The following is a 20,508-nucleotide window of genomic DNA, read 5'->3' as shown; positions in this document are numbered from 1 at the left end:
ACTTATGTCAAATATTGTTTCTAGATACGATATGGATAGGATATGTCAGTGTCAAAAATGACGTTTCTTCAAACAAAAACGTGACTTTTGTCACTGACATATCTAATCCATATCGTATCTAGACGTAATATTTGACGTAGTATATTAAAGTTCGAATCGGGCCGAATGACAGAAAATATAATACCCATTTTGGGAGAGAAAAGAAGGAGTTTGTATCGAAATTATTTGCGTTCGTCATCCTACTGTGTCAATTTTGATATACCTATACCCTTTGTTGGAAATAGCGAAATTTTCAAAAACCCTTGCTTGCCAGATTATTACCTATTCTTCATTACTCTAAGTCTACGCTCTCAAGATATATAGTAGTGGACCCTATAATGGACGTGGAACCAGTAATGGGACAAAAAAACATAATTCCTCTTAAATAAGTATCTAAAAGTAGTTTATAAACACTGGCTGTATAATATCATAAATAAGAGTCCTAGAGCTATTTCAGTTTGAAGTTTTATTAAATTTGGTTGTTTTTTAAGAAATTGGCGTCAACCTAAAAGTTGTCGTGTCACTGAAAAAAAATACCACTACGAATTCTTAACAACTTCGCTAAGAGAGGTGAGTTAATTTATAAAATTTTAATTAATTAATACTTGATGAAAACTAGAATGTGTTTTGTTGATTGCATTTACCATGAGATAAGGTATAACAACACACTATTTTGTGACTCCACAGATGTAAAAAAATAGTGGTATTTGGCCCAATCCCATTATAGGAGCTGTAAAACTGCGTACCTCCTATGATGGGACAAATGACAGAATGATGCTTGCTATGCCATAATTTCATGTTTAAACAATACAGAAATAAAATGTAGTTAAGAAATATGTCAATCAGGAGGTATTCTCGGACTTTGGATAAATTAATATCGTTTTCCCAAACTTTTATTTAACTTGCCCTGTTAGTTAGTGTGGGTCCAATCTTGATAGCTGAATTTGAGCCACTTTTCGATTTCCGATTCAGTTGAAATTTTGTGTAAGTACGTAATTAAGTATGCAAATCGGATGATAATGCAATATTATGATAACATGGACCTGATCTGATGATGGAGACAGGAGGTGGCCATGGGAACTTTATCGCATTAAACCCTAACTAATTGTGTTAGGGTATATTAGAATTGTCTCGATGGATTTAATACAATAATAATTGGCTGTGGAAAGAAAAATACATTCAGCGATAAAAGCTTATACCAAAAATTGTTTTATTTTGCCGTAATTTATTCCCCATTTCAATATTTTATACTGATAGAGCAATTTCCATTATAGGGGGCCCATTACTGGATCCACGTCCATTACCGGGGGCCCATTACTGGAACTTTAGTGTCCATGACTGGAGAAAAAAAGCATAGTTTTAATTTGTTAAATATGTGGAAACTAATTGCAGTATCTTTGATATAACACGCCTAAAACATGAAAGACGGATAGGACTTTCATCTTTTAACACGCTAAGCGGTAGACCATTTACATGTATAAGGGAAATATCATAAATATTCCAAATTTCCTCTTAAATGTCTCATGACTGGTGCTGTTACTATATAACTTCCTTTTTACATGGGTTTTTCGTATTGCCACTTTTTGGTGAATTTTGTAGACCAAGAAGGTACCTGTCTTTAGAAACTTTATGAGAAATCTCAAAAAGCACTGAGAATGAGATCAGCATTTCATTTAAAACTTTAAATGACTACACAGTAGGCAGACAAACAAGTTTTTGCGCTGACAAAGTCCTTAAAAGTCCTTCGAGCCAAAGCCAAATCATGCCCGAAACTGTCGGGCGACGCATCGTAGCGAAAAGTCTTGCGTTACATGGATTACCATCATGAGACTCCGCATAAGCCCGACGTACTCGTTAGCATGACCATGCTTTGCGAATGTAAATAACGCGCCCATTAGGTTAGATTAGAGGAAACAAACTGTGTTTGTCTGCATGGCTGCGTCCTCGTCCTAAGCAAACCTCTTCACAAGGTTTGGCCATCTCATACGTAAATTATTTTATGGGAAGAATAAAATTATTTTTAAACAATAAACAGCTTTTACAAGAGTATGGAATATCCGTCGGAGCAGGATCCAGAATCGAATGATAACTTATTATGATGAACGTGCGTTTTCGAAACTTTTCATTAAGCTCGATGACCCGACGTACAGTCAGCAACTGATATTGCTACGCTGTCGAAATGCGAGCTGTTTGAACTGAGCTTCAAATTCTCTCACTCCCTCACAAAAAATTATAATTTTAACATTGCTTAGCTACTACACTGCATGCTACTGGCTGCTGAGGGCCTAGCGCGAACCACGACCTTCAACGTGTTGCTTCTCTGTTCCACTTGTCAATTCGTACGTAAGTGTGACAGGGAGGCAACACGTCGAACATGCTTTAGACCCTCAGCTGTACGTGCTAGGCCTACCGCACCGTGTAGTCCATGTGGCTTAATTATGACCGAGACCATTCACAGTCATGTGGTCGCGATCCTCAGCAATGAAGGAACAAGTAAGAAAAAAACCGTTATACATATTGTAATATTTTTAACGTGGACGCTACTGCCTACTTAAGCGGTAACTTTTATTTATTTAATCTTTGTTGCACAAGGAAAATACAAACGTACGTATATGTACAGTGCAAATTTATGGACCAAGGTCTGAAATGGATGATTATTATTTTATTTTTCTTAATGACTGCTCATCAATATATAAATATCACATGTCGTCACATGCTCCATCTATCATTGAAGTCTATGGTTGGTTATAATTATGCAGCACTAATTGCACAAAGTTTGGGGTCTCGTTAAAACTTCGTTTTGCCCGGTCAGGCCTTCCGTTGTCCCGGATTGATCTGTGAGTCTAGAGTAACATAGAGCTTTCCGATTCAAATGAGTTTTGTGCACATTTCATAAGATTTTGGCGATCTTTATTTACGTATGTGGGCATTTTCACTTAAAAGTGTACCATTTTCTTATTTACGAAAATCCATTTACTATTGGGTTATTCCTACTTAGAATCACAAGGACTACCGAATGTCAGTTTTGTAACGCATTTTCACATACACCGTGTGCTCCGTTACAAAACTGACACCCAAAAATTTTATGAAAAATTAGTGACACTTTTTTCTTTGTCTCATTCATTCTCGTTATTCTGAGTCTAAATAACCCAAAAGTTGATAGCTTTTCGAAAAAAAGTAAATGGTACCATTTTTTCTGAAAACTACCTATTATTAAAACTAGTTACACAATATCTCAGTATTAGGCACTACAAAGGCACTGCGAAACTACAAATAACCAAAATATTTAACCCGGAGGAGCTAGCGGACGCCCTTATACCGGGTCCAATCACGAATTCTCAAAAAAAATGTCCCATAAAAACCTCAACGATCGGCAGAAATAAAAAAAAAAAATTTGTGTTAACTTCCAATGCGAATAAATATTGCTTGTGAATAAATAAAATGAAATTAATTAAATGAAATGAAAAACACATTAAATAGCCTTTTTTCCAACATCAAAGTTGGTCTCACAATAAAAGTTCATCAGTATGGCTTTTACCAAAATATATAGGTACCAAAATATATACATTATTTACCTCATAAAGCATGTAATGCAAAACACCTTATATTATAGCTTCAAAGGAATGTCAATCATCATTACAAAAACCATTCTTATTTCACAAGAAATCAATGAAATATCCATACAAGAATCTCAAAGTAAATAAAAGCAGAAACGTTCCCGTTCCGACTCATTATCATATTTTAAAGGGATATTTTCGCTGACGAATAAAGGTACATTTGCATTGGAAAAGTTCTTCAAGCATTTTGAAATATTTCGAGTGGAAATGTTGGCATAACAAACTTCTATTTCTTGTGTTCTATGTTCCTAAGTTATACACATTATATTATATATTTATACAGGATGGAAAAAAAAATTTGGCGGTTTCATACATTTTGGCTGGTCCATTTTCTACGGAAGGGAAAATTTTATTTTCGCGTTTTCGGGGTTGGTCCCATATTAAAAGTTGCTCAGTATAATCCTAAAACTTCCCTGGCAACGGGATTGCACTTATTTTTTGGCCACCGTGTATACGAATTTTCGACCACTTAGTATCCGACTGAGCAGCAATGTATGTAGGTACCTACGCATGTGTCCGTGGGCAGCGGTAACCGCTTACCATCAGGCGTTCTGTCTGCTCGTCAGCCTCCTATATCTTAAAACAAGAATAGTCTGCTATCCAATTATCATTAAAACGCAATTATATTAACAACTATTTATATACAGTCAGCAGTAGAAAGTGATTCTATTTAGAAACTGAAAATATGATATTAATTTGATTACAATATCAGTCTAATAGTAAAAATTGTGTAAGAATGTTCCGAAATGATGCTAAATACAATCATGATATTGATATTGAGAATGTACATTAAGGGATTTGATTTATATAAGTAACACTGTAGTCTGTATCTTTAGGTACCTAAGTATTTAAATAAAAGTAAACAAACAATTTGTACTTTTTCGGGTACTAGTACTAGTATATAGAGACAAGTGGTTTACAAATGCCTAAACTAGGATTCCCTGTGTTTCAGGCAGCGAAGGATAATATTAATTAGTTTTTAATTATTCACTTATAACACTACAATGATAGGATTAAACGTACTTAAAGTCATAGGAACAAAAACAAGCGAGGACACTTTCACAAGAAGATGTCACAAGAATTTTTCCGGCACCCATATGAAATGCAATAAAATATTAGACTCTCCCTTCAATCGGTCCCTCATTACTGAGGATCGTGACTCCGTTTGATTCCGTCAACTAGTTGTCTCCATCGGTCCCGTTCTGTAGCTTGGTAGAGTGCGTCGCTGACAGGTATTTTTAGTTCCTCCGCTATTTGGTCCGACCATCGTTTGGGACTTCTACCCCTAGGCCTTTTCCCCTCTATTTTACCGGTCACGATAAGGCGTTCCAAATTGCTGGTATCCCTGCGTGCAACATGGCCAAAGTACCGTAATATTCGTTGCAAGCAGGTTGTGGATAGACGTTGAGTCTTTTCTATTTTTAATTGTTTGAGAATAGAATATGTTGGTGCAGCGGGCCGTCCATGGTATTCTTAGCATACGTCGCCAGCACCACATCTCAAAAGCGTCGATTCTCTGCCTATCAGCGATTTTGAATGTCCACGTCTCTGTACTGTATAGAGCAGTGGAGAAGACAAGGGTGCGGACCAGGTGTATTTCAGTTCGGTGGCTAATATTACGGTCTCTCCAAATTTTGCTCAGTTGGGTCATTGCAGATTTTGCCATGCCAATCCGTCTCCGTATCTCAGGTTCGCTACTGCCTTTGTTGGTAATCAGTGAAAAATATTAGACACTGAGTTTATACCGAGCGTAGGTAGGTATTCTGAATTGACTCCTACTGGACCGAAACAAAGTCAATCCAATTATCCGATGCTCTGCCAATTAAATTAATGCTTGTTTGCTATCTACAGAACTCTAGGTACCTACTAATGTAGCTTAAAGTGGATTGTTTATATTGTATAAATGTATTTACTGAATGTAATTAAGAGTCGTTTATTAAATTAATTGAGCCGAAGTCAGTAATTTATTCAATTTAAGTCCTACGTTGCATAATTATTAAGGGAAATTTTGTTTTAGGGTTTAGTTTTTAGACAAAAAACGTTTGTATTTGATCACTTTGTAGTGCGCGTGGGATATATATTATAAGCGACAAGAATACACCGCGTGAAATAAAAATTCATAACATTGAATTTACCTATGGTATTAAAATATCGTAAAAATTGGCCCGATATTCGGGTGTTTTGGGATTAGCTTTACTCTAAGTAGAATGAAAATTTCGTTCACATACACTATCACAGGAATCACACTAATTTGGAGAAGTGTACAGCCAGCATGAATAACTATCGCGGTAACCGAAGTCAAGATATGTTATTAGATCGATGTAGTATAAAATCTTAGTCAACACTACCAAGTAAACAACTGAAAACAGAAGCCTTCAAAAACTAAATCCACGTAGAAAAGATAATAATTACCTATTGTCTGTTTTGAAAACGAATTTAATTCGCGAAAGTCGTTTAACATTTCCAAGGCACGCTTCACGTGCGAAGTTAAATTAAAACAGGGGGCCAATTTTTGAGATTCGAGCGCTCGAACTCGATGACGAGTGGTCGAAAATAATCGGATACAACAAATTTCAGCGACTACTTCTGAATTAAATTTATAAATGGGCTTTGTGCCCGAAATCTGTCCACAGCTATTATCCTCCGTCACCTTTAAATACTACTAAAACTTAAAATACTCTTGCTTTAAATATTTTTCTGTTTCAATTTATGGTGTAACATGTTAATTGTTAAAACATTAAAGGTCATTTCTACTATAGACACCCAGACGCAAATCAAACTGACGACAGGGGTAACATCACTATCTCTCTCACACTACCTACCACCGCGCGAGTGTGAATGAGAGGTGAAACTTAGAATGAAACTTTGAATAAAATGATATGTTGAATGATATGTTAATGATATGTTGACGTTTATGATACTATGATACATGCTATAATTAAATGAAACTTATTAATTTGTCAGTATAATAAATGAATAATAAATAAATAAATTTAACTCGCACTGTTAAGGTACGGGATACTTACCTAATATAAAATAAGGTAAGTTAATGTGTACATATATATTATGTTTCTAGTTTTAAGGACAATAATATTGTGTGCCCTTACAGGGTGTCATGTACCTACCATTTTATATACTTGTAACACCTTATGTATTATGAACATGACTACAATGAAATAAAGAATAAAGAATAAAGAGGTTTTATAACCCCGGTTCGACGTCCACCCACAAGATGGACAGACGACTTTGTTAAGATCGCCGGAAGACGCTGGATGCGGGTCGCTTCCAACCGGCACGTATGGAGGTCCAAGGGCCTATGTTCAGCAGTGGACGTCTTATGGCTGAGACGATGATGATGATAACCCCGATTGTCAGTTTGGTTTGCGTCTACTATATAATAGAATTGAATACAAAACAGTGGTCAATGCGAATCTATTCTCAATATCGAAGTTCTTCGAGTGACAAAGTCGAGCGCTCGAAATTCAAAAATCACCCCCTAGAACTGAAAATCAAAATGGCCGCCAAAACTTTATAAGGCATTAAATGGTTTAAGTCTTTTATCGAATATCGAACTTTGTTACTTTCCAAGTCTCAAGATTTACAAGTTAATTTAAGTGCTTTGAAGCTTAATATAATGAAGATTATTCGTAAGTTCGTAACTGGTGTCTAATATTGGATATTTTTGGGCGAAGGTGAATAATTTTATTGGCATTGGGTGAAATGTTTAGTACTTGACGTACCTATACAGAGTGGGCTCCAGTAGGGTAATTTCCTACTAGTCAAATCAGCGTCTTTTTTGGAACTGGCAAATGAAACGATTCGCCACTATGGAATTTACCTATATAAAAACTGCACAAGTGACGTCACGGTCAACCCACCTACTTTTTAGTTCTATCCGATTTATTAAATAGAAATTGGGTCAAAAAATAACTCTAGGTACTTTAAAAAATTGCCCACCTGGGAGGCGATTTTTTAATTTCGTCACTCGAACTTCTATAGAAAACGACGAAATGCTAATTTTTGAAATACGAGCGATAGAAATTTGGAATCTAGTAATTGACCACTCGTTTTCAATTCTATTACTTAGTAGAATTTTAATGCCTTGTAATGGAGATATTATTGAACGAAATACACGATCGTGCGGTCGCAATTCAAAAATCGCTTCCCAGATCTCTTACAGACACAACATCAGGGCAAATGCTACTCTAAAAGCAGGCCTACCGCTCGCACTCTACTGTATCAAAATTTAATTCTGCATTTTCTTGTATTGTTTTCAGCTGTAGTTATATGTTTTTTAGGAGCCCCTCCCCTAATTTATGTGGACATGATAGAACGCTATTAAAAGTTTGAGAGCGCTGCGAAGTCAACGGGGAATTCTTTCGTGTCCGGGCGCGAGCAATAAATGCAGTGTCGACATCAACTTTACGATAAACGAGGAATAAGATCATTACTAGAACTTACTATAGTCTGTCTTTTTCTTCTTTTTCTTCCTTGCCTAATCCCTTCGTTTGGGATCAACTCTCATCGTCCTTTGGCGCCAGGACCACCTGTCCTGGGTTGTTTCTGTGTTCAGCTGTGTCCGTTCCAGATCTTTGGCTACGGTTGTCCAAATGTCCACCGTGTAGCTAGTCACTTAATTCTGTATCTTTAGGTATTTAAATAAAAGTAAACAAACAATTGGTACATTTTCGGGTAGTTCTAAACTTATAACATTCATTGGATAACCGACAAATTACAAAACCGCCTGGATACAGAACTTAACGACCTGCCTGTAGCTTACATTATTTGATCGTGTAATGTTTTCATCTACCCTCAACTAGCTTAAGAAGCCATTTGAGGGTACATTTTGTTTACTTAGTCATAGTCATAGTCACAGTCATAGTTTATTCATAAACAATTTTCATTGTGTTTGAAATTAATTTACATAAATATACATTTTCTTATCTATATACACAAGCAAATCTTATAAGATACTTATAACAAGACACCAGATTAAATTCACTTTAAAAAATAATAATAAATAATGAAAAAAAAATCTAATTCTAATGTCATGACCAATAAATATTGAAATAAACTGTTATTAAAAGGAAAATTTAAATTAAAAACATAATTAGAACAACATAGGCAATAATATTTCATATGAATAGCCAAAATTAATATTTATTATTCATGTCAAATATATGAATTGAAAATCTTAAAATATTTGTAGACATAATAATTCATTAATCTAAATTTTTACTAAAATATTCCTCCACAGAGTAGTAACATTTTTCCAACAAGAAAGCATTTAACTTCTTTTTAAACAGAAAACTATTATAGATTGCCTTCATGCTAATGGGTAACTGATTGAACAGTGTAATCGCTTGATAATTTGCAGATACTTTTATTTAAATACCTAAATATACAGAGTATAGGTAAATTTAATTTTGATTTGAAGGGTAAAGACATATATATATACATACATTCTTCATTTTTATTGTATTCGTCATTAAGCATACTCGTAATTCCTAATGTCGAAAACCGTCGAATGATTCCGAAAAGTAACTTTTATTATCATGGAAGTTTTGGTGACTTTCATCTGATTTTCGTAATTATTTGACATACGAAATTACCCGAATACTCCGTAACCAATTTAAAGCTTCATAATCACACAAAAAGTAGTGGAAAGACAATAGAATGAATGGACTTTTTGGACAAATCACGAAAAATAAACAAATCTTTAGTAGGTACCTACCTAATTTAAATATTCATAACCGTCACATCTAGATCCTTTAGATCGGCAACCACTCGCAAACCGTATCGGACATTGTAGTTTTACACCGTTCATTTTAGTTTTTATCGCAGTTTAAAGTCGAGCCACAAAATCGCATTCTCTTTTATACATAATACTCGTATTGACCAATAAAAGATCCAATATTGTAGAGGTAGGAGATAAGTGTAGAGGTAATTTTACAGGTAAGATTTTTGGTGCTCCGTACTCGTACAAAACTTTGTTCACAGAACAGTTATTTTTTATAAATTTTATAATATAGGAAGTAAACGTACTAGCAACCCCTCTGGGGTGTTGACGGTGTCCATGGGTGAAAGCAATTGCTTTCCATCAAGCAATTCGTCTGGTCAATTGTCTTTTATATCACATTGTCCTACACGTAAGTACAATTTTTAAAGTCCCACCCCGCATAACTTTTCGTCACTGGGAAAAGTGGTCCAGTTTGTATTTGATGAGTTTTCCAGTTGTTGATAAGGCTTTATTACGTCTTGGCACAGATTTTCATGTAAATACTAAAACCATGTCATTACCCTTTTCAAGGCGTACTGTCAAGTATTTTACACGAGCAGTCTATGGGTCAACTATACTCAAAAGGCATACAACGCCCTCCGAATCCAATACAACGACGCCTTCAGGATGCTGTTGGGACTGCCCCGTTACTGCAGCGCTTCAGGGATGTTCGCCGCGGAACGAACTGATGACTTCTATGCCATCCGGCGTAAACGAATAGCGTCTCTGTTGTGTCGGGTGCGGGGCAGTCACAACAGTATACTTAAGGTCATAGCAGAGAGGGTGGATTGTACCTTCCTGAAATTTTGGGTTGACCTAATAATTATTAAATAGTTATTTAATGTAGTAGTAGTAAGTAAATAACGTAGTCATAAGCCAAACTAACAATTGTATGGATAAAATTTATCTGAAATAAAGAATTAATAATAATAATAATTACGCTGCCGCTATTTTAGCAGCTCCAAAGCTCCATCCAAAGGCAAATCTAAAAAACTCCCGAGTTTTAGTGGATCTCCAATGTAACGCTTTTAACTGCCTCCATACCTTTTATATTGTCACAACGTGTCCCCAGTTTTTCATACTGGGTGTCAGTTTTGTGACGGTCCATTACAAAATGTACATGTAAAATTGCGTCACAAAACTGTCATTTTTAGGGACACATTTTTCTTTTTAAATCGATAGTCCTTGTTATTCTGAGTATAAATAACCCAAAAGTTGATGGATTTTGGAAGAAAAAGTAAATGATACACACTAAGGCCACGTGCACCATCCCACTAACCCGACATAAAGCGGTTAAACCGTTAACTAACGGCTCGATTCGGGAAATGAATTAGAGATGCACTAGATATGAAATAGTAAAGATATGTGACGTTCCATGGCAAAAGGCACCTTATGGCGGCTGGCGCATACGTCGCATAGCACCACAATAATATTGGAGCGACTTTAATAATCGTAAGCGCAAACCGCCACAAGGTACCTTTCTCCGTGGGACGTCACATATCTTTACTACATCGTATATAGTTAATCTCTAATTCACTTTCCGAATCGCACCGTAAGTGTCAAATTGTACTGGTAACCATAGTAACTCCAAGTTTAACCGGATAACCCGGGGTTAGTTGAATAGTGCAAGTGGCGCTAAGAGAAAATGCCCTAATACTAATTACCTGCATGTTTTATTCAAATGCCTCCTCGGGGTTCAACTAACCCCACACTAACCCTCCAGCAGCGATCAATCACCCCAAGCTCTCTTTTTACCGACTCCTGATCCGCATATCAACATAAATGAGAAATACATTGGATTTCGCTTAAACGCTGAAAGGCTTGCTTTATTTATTAAGGTTAAGAAAAATATAAGGATTAAAGCGATAACGCGGATATTTATTTAATATACATTCATTTTTTAACCCCAAAATAGGGGTGTTATATATAAGTTTGACATCAATGTCTGTCTGACTGTGGTACCGCAGCTCTCCAACGGATGGACCGATTTCGATGAGGATTTTTTGACATGATATATAATATATATAACGTCTTAGTATAGGTATAGGTGTTCACGGAAGACCAGCGTCAGGTACTACTTCAGTAGGACCCGGCATTATGCTGAGTGTTCACCTTTTTCAGTGTAGGTATAGTTACAGTGTACAAGTTAGTTATAAGTGTTTTTTTTTCCTTTCTTTCTGTGTATGTATTGTATAACTGTGTACTTATACTGAAATAAATGGTATTCTATTCTATTCTATTCTTATAAATCGATGAACACCGGTAGCATGCACAAAAAAATTTTCGTCCGTAAACCGACTTTACAGACAACCATATTTGGTACCGTGGAAGGAGGTTCCTTGTGGTGGTTCTTAGCTATGTTTAATAGAAATCGGTCAAGCATTTGAAGAGTGTCAGCTCTTTCCTTAAATGATGTTAAGCATTTTTGGCATAAAATGAATATTATTTTGGGTATAGCGTAGGGGGCTCTTTAAATTTTTAATTTAACAGTTATGTAAAGAATCATTTTAACCCTAACTGCGTCGAACTAGTTAAAGCGCTTTGTTCAAGACGCCTTAAACGACATATATTATACCCAATGACATTCTTATAATTATATAATCTTACCTTCATAATGAAATTAATAAATATTATACGCTGTTCATCATTAGTTATGATTTAACAAAAATAATTATAATATTGTTCGTCTTTCATGGCCTCAGAAATATAGATTACGATTTAAAATCTGTCGCCTTCCGTCGTGTTATTTTTCAGTCTATTTAAATTCAAACTAAATAAACTCCGCAATTCTGAACCCTGATTGAGCGAACTGCCTCAATCGCCGGCTGCATCAGAACGCAATCGGTTTTCACTCCCATTCCGGTCATAGAGGAATATAAGTAAAGAGTGTTAGCACTCCATACATCAGTTCTCTTACCAAAATGGTTAATTCAGTTACAATAGTAGCTGAAAATTGTTGAACATTACAGTTTTCGCTAGTCGCGACATCTATTGTCGACTAGCAGTACTGATAAATTCCGCTACTTGACGCTAGATGTCGACTACGTAATAACTTCCGTATTATTAAGAAAACTGTCGAATTTAAACTGTTATGAGACATACTAACATTGAATAATTTTAAGGTGACTTAAAACAAGTGAGTCTAAACCGTAAAATTATTCAAAACTCTATACTTATATTTCTCTATGAATTCCGATTAAATTCCCGCCTTCGCCTCCAATATTTTATTCACGGAGGCACATTAGTTCTGGCACCTGTACCTACAGGATGTCGTCGAAATATTAGATTTTAAAGGCATTTTTACTTCCCGTCGCAGACGTGTGGGCTTAAATTATTTTTACTTGGAGCTCTGCTTCTGAAAGTGAAATATTACTTAGGTATCTTCGTATATATGAAAAATTTTGCTGGGGCATTCCAGAAAAGTGTCGGGTACGAGATTCCATTTCTTTAACACTACTACTGATATAGCTGAGATGCCCACAAAAGCCGATATTCCGACCAAGTTTTTTTTAATAGGTCTAAGCCCAAGAAAGCATAAACAAACCGAAACGAGTGTTTAAGGCAATAATGAAAAGCCGGGGCCTAAACAAAAATATTTTTGTTTTGTTGACTCCATAATTCCCAACCGCGAACGAATTCAGGTCTCTGATATAACCAGTAGGTATGCACCTATATTATAAACTTGGTACATAACTATTCGAACAGATATAAAATAAGTTTGAATTGTCCAAAAATGTCGTTGTTCCCGACGCAAACTAGGTAACAGTAGTGTTTACCAGGGCCTAAATAACATACTAATAATGTTATTAAGTTTTCTGTCTGTACAAAAAAATCACAATGAATCGACATGTCGATGAAAGCGACATGTTAATCACAGTTTTAATTAACAACAAAGTGTAACAAGTGATAAAGTTGAAAAAGCTAAAGATTGCAACATTATGCAATTTTTTTGTCAGCATTCAACTACAAAATTCGACACATTAAAACTGATAAAATTCCAGCAGATTTTTTATCACGGAACATAGGGGGCTTTTAGCCCCTTTTAGCATAGGGGGCTAATTAATAATAAGTGTTCCGTGAACAAAGTTTTGTACGGAACACTAAAAATCTAGATTCTATGCATCCTATTTGTACCGATGCAGAGATAAGTAATATTTATTATATTTAAAATTGTGAAATTAATAACTTAGACTGGAAATCTATACAGGAGGCAACCAGAAAAGATGTAACATTAGCCAAAGTCATAAGATATACCATGGTTGCTGAGCCAACGGAGTGAGTGTGTAAGCAATTCAAAGTCCGTGCTCGTTAAGCATTTGGAATGAACCCTCGAATGTTTTCCTTTCATTATCTTTGTTTCTCGCAAACATCTTATTCTTGTGTTGTCAATTTTTTGCGACACCAAAATGTCCCCGATCCGACGCGAAATGAGTTGTTGGGGCTTCGAATTATAATTTAAAATAAGGATTTTTTTATTGAAAAGAAAAAAAACGTACCTATTTAACTGATTTGCAAGACCGAAGTGATCCCATAATTGTTCCGTAAACAAAGTTTTGTACGGAACACTAATAACGAGCATGGTATATGGTATACACATACCGCGGTGAAAATGGTCTACAAAATGAAATCATTATCCCTACTAATATTATTAATGAGAAAATAAAATAACTATGTCTGTCTGTTACCTGTTCACGCTTGTACAATACATGTGCGAGAAGGTAATTCGCAACTCGTGTCGATTTTAAACTCTCCCTTCGGTCGTGTTTCAATTTATCGCCACTCGTTGCGAATTTCCTACTTTTCGCACGTGTATCGTAATGTACTATTATACCATATCGCAGTACGTAATGCTATTGAAATACAAAAACGTCGAAAGACAAACCGTTAATGTACTCTTTCTAATAAAAATCGATAGCGTAATAAGGTAAATGTACTGGGGCTCGACGCGGTCCCAGTACATGTCATCTTGAAACTTAAGTCATTGTCAATAGAGGTGACAGCAAGGTGTCATCTACTGGACATTAGCATGTCGAGCATTAGTACGTTTACCTTACCACCCAACTCTGTGAGAATGTTACATGCGGTTTTTGAACCTACATAAAAATAAATGCGGTGGCAAGCCACGACCGTTGCTCAAAATTCCCCATTAAACATAAAACTGTCTAAACATTTTGATTGGCCAAGCCCCGATTTACCTATCTGCCAGATAACCCAGCTTTATGGGACCCGTAAATACGTTTATCTATTGACGTTTCAGATGAATGACAGGAATGTATGGCCGCGTTGGGCTAAAATTACGACATGGTTTATGTCTGTCATTCGATTAACTCGATGCAAAACTGGATGCAAAGTTATAGGGGATTTGGGAGATTTTGGTGTTCAATTGTTAATAGAATTTTTAATTAAATCGGTATTTATTATATCTAGTTAAACACATTTTTATATGATATTTAACATAGTACCTTGCCTAATATAATTTTTTTTTTTTTGGGGGAGGCCTATGTCCAGCAGTGAACGTTCTCTGGCTGATATGATGATGATGATTTTAATTGTTGTTGTGTCTATTTCTAATAATATGGAGGCCAATACAAACTTAAATTTTATAATTTAAGTTATCTATCCTATAATATACGAGTATCTACATGATGAGATTATTTGGATGTCATTTTGAATATTAAGATTAATTGCGATTCATAATAGCTTGTTGCTAGGCCTACATGAATAAAGTATATTTTGAATTTGAGTTTGAATAGGTATGAAATCTTGAGGTACTTACCTTATAAGTGGCATACAAAATGTATGGATTATACTAAAGAAAACTACTAATATCGACCAAATACTAAGTCCTGGGTATACTAAATCAAAGACTTAGCTTGTTTAGCGCTCGACCTAAGCCTTCAATATATTGCCTCAACTATACAGACTTTGTGGCCTACCGGTTATTAATAATATTGAGAAGTTACGTATAGTTTGACCTTCAAACTTACTAGAGGCACAATTTTTTTTTAAACATTTATTAACTTAAGTATTAAATATTTTTTCAAAAGTTTTCGAAATCTGCGTTTCCAGTTACCTATAGTGTGTTCGAGAAATGGAAAACGGTTAAAAATAGAGATAATACTCTTAAAAATACGTTTGATACCTCATTAGATTCGTCATGATGCCTAGAAAAATGTGTTTGAAGCGTGTATTAGCACACAAAAAAGTTTCTCGAACAGACTAATACTAGTCGGGTTTAAGTTTCTTATTTGTCATTTCTATTCTCAATTATTTTCAAAAAGGTACGGATTTTGTCTCTACTCAATCATTACGTACAGTCGCCATCAGATATATCGGAGCGGCCAAGATGTTCACAATATCTGAACAAGCACTCTAACGCCTTGACAAGAGAGGCGTGCTCAGATATTTGTGAGCACCTTGGCCGCTCCGATATATATGATGGCGACTGTACTATAGATTCCTCTAGTAATAACAATACCTATCCAATTATTTGAACATCGGTTCAGCTTCAAATAATTCTTAAACGAAACTTAATTGGAGTCCACCAAAGTATTCCAAATTAAGGCTTTTGAAGTACCGATCCAAAAGATAATCTCTTTTAACTTTTAAAATAGTGAGTGACATTAAAATTTCAAGTCGTCTTAAGATTATTTGAGGCGGTTTTGAATAATGAAGAATGTTTTAATGTTTAAGAGCAATTTAAAGTTAGAAATGAATTGAATATGAATAGTAAGTAAAAACCGGCCAAGTGCGAGTCGGGCTCGCGCACGAAGGGTTCCGTACCATTACGTAAAAACGGCAATAAAATCACGTTTTTTGTATGGGAGCTCCACTTAAATATTTATTCTATTCTGTTTTTTTTTGTAATAGTGGCAACAGAAATACATCTGTGAAAATTTTCAACTGCCTAGCTGTCACGGTTCATGAGGTATAGCGTGGTGACAGACAGACGGACGGACAGACGGATAGATGGACAGCGGAGTCTTAGTAATAGGGTTGTCATTGCCTCTCTTTCGATGAGCGGGAGCTCGTTAGCACGTCCACATCTCTCGCTTGCCCAGGTGCAACTAAAGGCAACTTGTACAATTTGTCACAAGGTAAGCGCGTCAATTTTGGAATGCCTATACTCATTGACCGTTATTTGGCTTTTTGGCAATAAGAACCCTTAAAACAGTCAAAGCAAATACCTCGATAATGAACGAGTTAAATCACTAACGCTCTTCAGTCCAAATGTTACAAATATAATGTAATTACCAGAAATAAAACCCACATGTGAAATACATTGGTCAGTTATTAAATCATGTTATAATGTTACAATAAATGTTACAATACGCAATAAGGCTAAATCGGTTGTGTGGCGCAGAAAATAGTGACGTCACATCCGCAATATCCGCATACTCAATAATTTTGAAAAATTTACCTTTTATTTGATTTAATAGGGGGCTAAAAAATTTTAAGGAAATAAAAACCAGAAAAGTGCGAGTCGAGCGCAAGACGGGTTCCGAACCACCTACGCAAAAAAAGGCAAAAGAATCACGTTTGTTAGAAGCCCCACCTAAATATTTATTATATTCATGTTTTAATATTTCTTGTTATAGCGGCAACAAAAATACATTATCTGTGAAAATTTCAACTGCCTAGCTATCACGGATCATGAAGTACAGCCTAGTGAAAGACAGACGGACAGACGGACAGTGGAGTCTTAGTAATAGGGTCCCGTTTTTACCCTTTACGGAACCCTAAAAATGAACCCACGTGTATTATGCCGGCTAGCGACTCAACTGTACAGTCACCTGCAATAATATGTTGCACAACGAAGGCCGCAAAAATATCTGACACGATCTTATTTGTAGAGCCATAAGAGCGTGTCACATATTTTTGCGGCTTTCGAAGAGTAACATATTATTGCAGGTGACTGTACGTATTGCGCGCATCTTGACAACGTGAAAATTTCTCAGATGATGTATTTCTGTTGCCGCTCTAACAACAAATACTAATAAGTACGGAACCGTCGGTGGGCTACTCCGACTCGCATTTGTTGAGCTCTAGTGAGACTTTATAGATATATATATAGATAGTGACTGTATTATTTTTGCATGCTGCATGGTAGGTCATAAGAATCTAGTCATAGTTATATATAGGTAATATTCAATATTTCTATGCCTATTCAGGCAGGATGTGCTGTTCAGAAATTGTCTTTTACATCTCTATTGTATCGCATTCAAGAAATAAATAAATGATTATGATTATTCTAGTTTATTGCCTGACCTATATTCATTTCTCACTCTCGCTGGTACTTTCCCCTCCCTAGTTACGATATTGTGACGATATTGGCGCGATAAAACAATTTTATTGCTCCGTAAGCAATAACATGTAACAACAGTAGGGAATTAAGGGCCTTGATTGTTGCGTTATTTAAGGGGGTTTTTATATCGATGATGTAATGGTAAGTCCACAATATTGAGTAAGGTACAGTCTAGAGATGCAACGGATAGTTGCTTGGCCGGATACCGGATACCGGATATTTGGCCTAAACATCAGCCGTATATCCGGTATCCGGCCGCCGAATATTCGGCCAGCGGAACTATACCTACATTTCGGTTTTTCAGGTGCACATTCTGCAGGTTTGACCTGTTTCCTAGTAAACGTTCGCGCGGACTAATTTCTAGGTACGAAATGAGTGCGCGTGCAAGTCAGTGGAATGAATAAATTGTTTTAAAATAATAAACAGGTACGAATATGACCGTGTCTGTTTCTTAAATCCAATTCGTTTACTTCAAAATCAAGCAATGTTACTATCCGGTATCCGGCCGGATAGTAGGTCACTATCAAGGAGCATCCTACAAATTTTAATATTTGATACAACTGTGTAAACATCTTCGCACATTTATTAAATATTGAATACACTCTGAGCTACGGATACTGAAATTTGTGTAAAATTTTAATAACTGTAAAACCAGGCGTTTTCACATAGCAATTCTGCAACTCTGGTTTTATCATCATCATCTTCAATTAAAACACGTTCATAGGTATTATTTAAATCGTATTTTAATTATGATTATAATGTAGGTATTGTGGACCTTATAAACTGAAATAAATGTCATATACTAAGAAAAAGTGACCAAGGCCTCCAGTGCCCCAGGCTGGATCGAACCAGCGTCCTCTGCTATCGCGGCAGGGGCCTGAACCACTCGTAATAATAATATTTTTTTTAGTCGTAGTTTATAATTTATATAGTAGTGTTTCTACTTGATACAAACAAATTAAAATATTTTCTGAAAAATAATTTAATTTGTTTAAATACTTCATAGTATTGTGGACCTTAGTTTAAAAACCCGTGAACTTCGTGATTTTACATTTCTTCAAACAAAAATTTTCAAATAAGTATATGAATAAATATTTTTGTGAATAAACTTTCATTCATTCATTTTTACTTTACAGTCATTCGGCTCGATTCGAGGAATGACGGGGGGCTCGTGTGCACCCGAGCTGCATACATCGCTGTCATCGGCATTGTTACTAGCTCGGTACACGTCAAAGGTCACACAGACACAGACCAGTCAGTGTTACTTTTTACACTGTGCTTTAACGATAACTTACAATGTTACAATAATAATAAAATAAACGAAGTATCCGTTAGTAACAAAATAATGTTTAAAGAAAAAGAAGAACTGGGACAACGCTAGGAAGCTGGAAGGATGAAAGAAAAAAAAAATCAAAGAAACCTTCGCAATATCATAACGCTCTTTAGAACGATGTGTACGTAATCTCAAATACCGAGTGATTTGTTGACACGTCACACGCAGGTTAAAGGTAATGGTCGAATTCAGACTGTAGCAGCATTACCGCCGCGACATTGCTGCTGACAGTGCTGACCCCTGCATTATAATATTGACATTTGTGGCAGCAAAGTACTCGGCAGTCATGTTGCGCTGCAATACTGTTGTTGCAGTAGTGCTGTCGACTGCATCGCAAAATTTAAACGGCAAAATGTAAAATTTTATATTCAATAACATACAATTAGCTTATTGAAGTTTCCTGCAGTACCTATACACTATACAGTGGGCAGAATTACTGTTGCAGTATTACGGCGCGACATTACTACCGAATGCATTGCTGCCGCTAAAGTAAAAATAGTTATTTGTTTTACAAGGGGGCAAAGTTGGTGTTTAACCGCTCGTGCTAATTGATACCCGATCAAGCGAAGGATTCCATAATTGAACCACGAGCGTAGCGAGTGGTTTGTAAAATGGAATCTTGAGCGTTGCGAAGGTTTCAAAGCACGAGGGTTAAACAATTTGCCCCCGAGTGAAACACAAAATTTTTCACCACACCAACCCGAAGCAAATATTAAATGTGAAATAACAAACAAAATCAAACCAAATCAAATCCAAATGAATGTTATTTAATATTTATCACCCAAACTCATAATTTAAAAGTAAATTCTACCAGCAAACATAAGAAACTCACATGTGAATAAAGTACAACTTAACTATTTATTAGTTTATGGTATGTAGGTCATAAGAATCTTAGTCATAGTTTTAGGTAATATTCAATATTTCTATGCCTGTTCACGCAGGATGTGCTGTTCAGAAATTGTATTTTACATCTTTATTGTACCGCATTCAAGAAATAAATAAATGATTATGATTATATGATTATGAGTTTTTGAAGTAAAAAGTAAGCTTTTCCTAGCTGGTGTAGTGAAAAATATGTTACTGCCCACATTTGTAGCAGCCTAGCCCAGTTCGATTGGGTCCGGCACCGGGGTCTCCTGTCGAAGTTACCGTCTTTGTACTGCCGGAGGCACATTGCAAATGGATCACTAGCTTTTTGTCCCTTGCTTGTTTGCCACCTATGTATTGAAAAAAGCAATATCGCGCCGCAACATTGCAGCAGTAGCGCTGATGCAGTCTGAATCCGAACTGTACCTTCAATTACGTATGTATATCTTTTTTGAGAAATGGAAATTAATAAAAGTCCACGAAGCCCGTCGTAATCGTAACGTAACTGACAAAACCATAATGTGGATTTTTTCGTCAATGTCAGAGTGAAACCATATTTTATATTGCG

This window comes from Cydia fagiglandana, chromosome 12 (assembly GCF_963556715.1).
Source record: "Cydia fagiglandana chromosome 12, ilCydFagi1.1, whole genome shotgun sequence".
Taxonomy (NCBI): domain Eukaryota; kingdom Metazoa; phylum Arthropoda; class Insecta; order Lepidoptera; family Tortricidae; genus Cydia; species Cydia fagiglandana.
Note: the sequence above shows the minus strand (reverse complement) of the source record.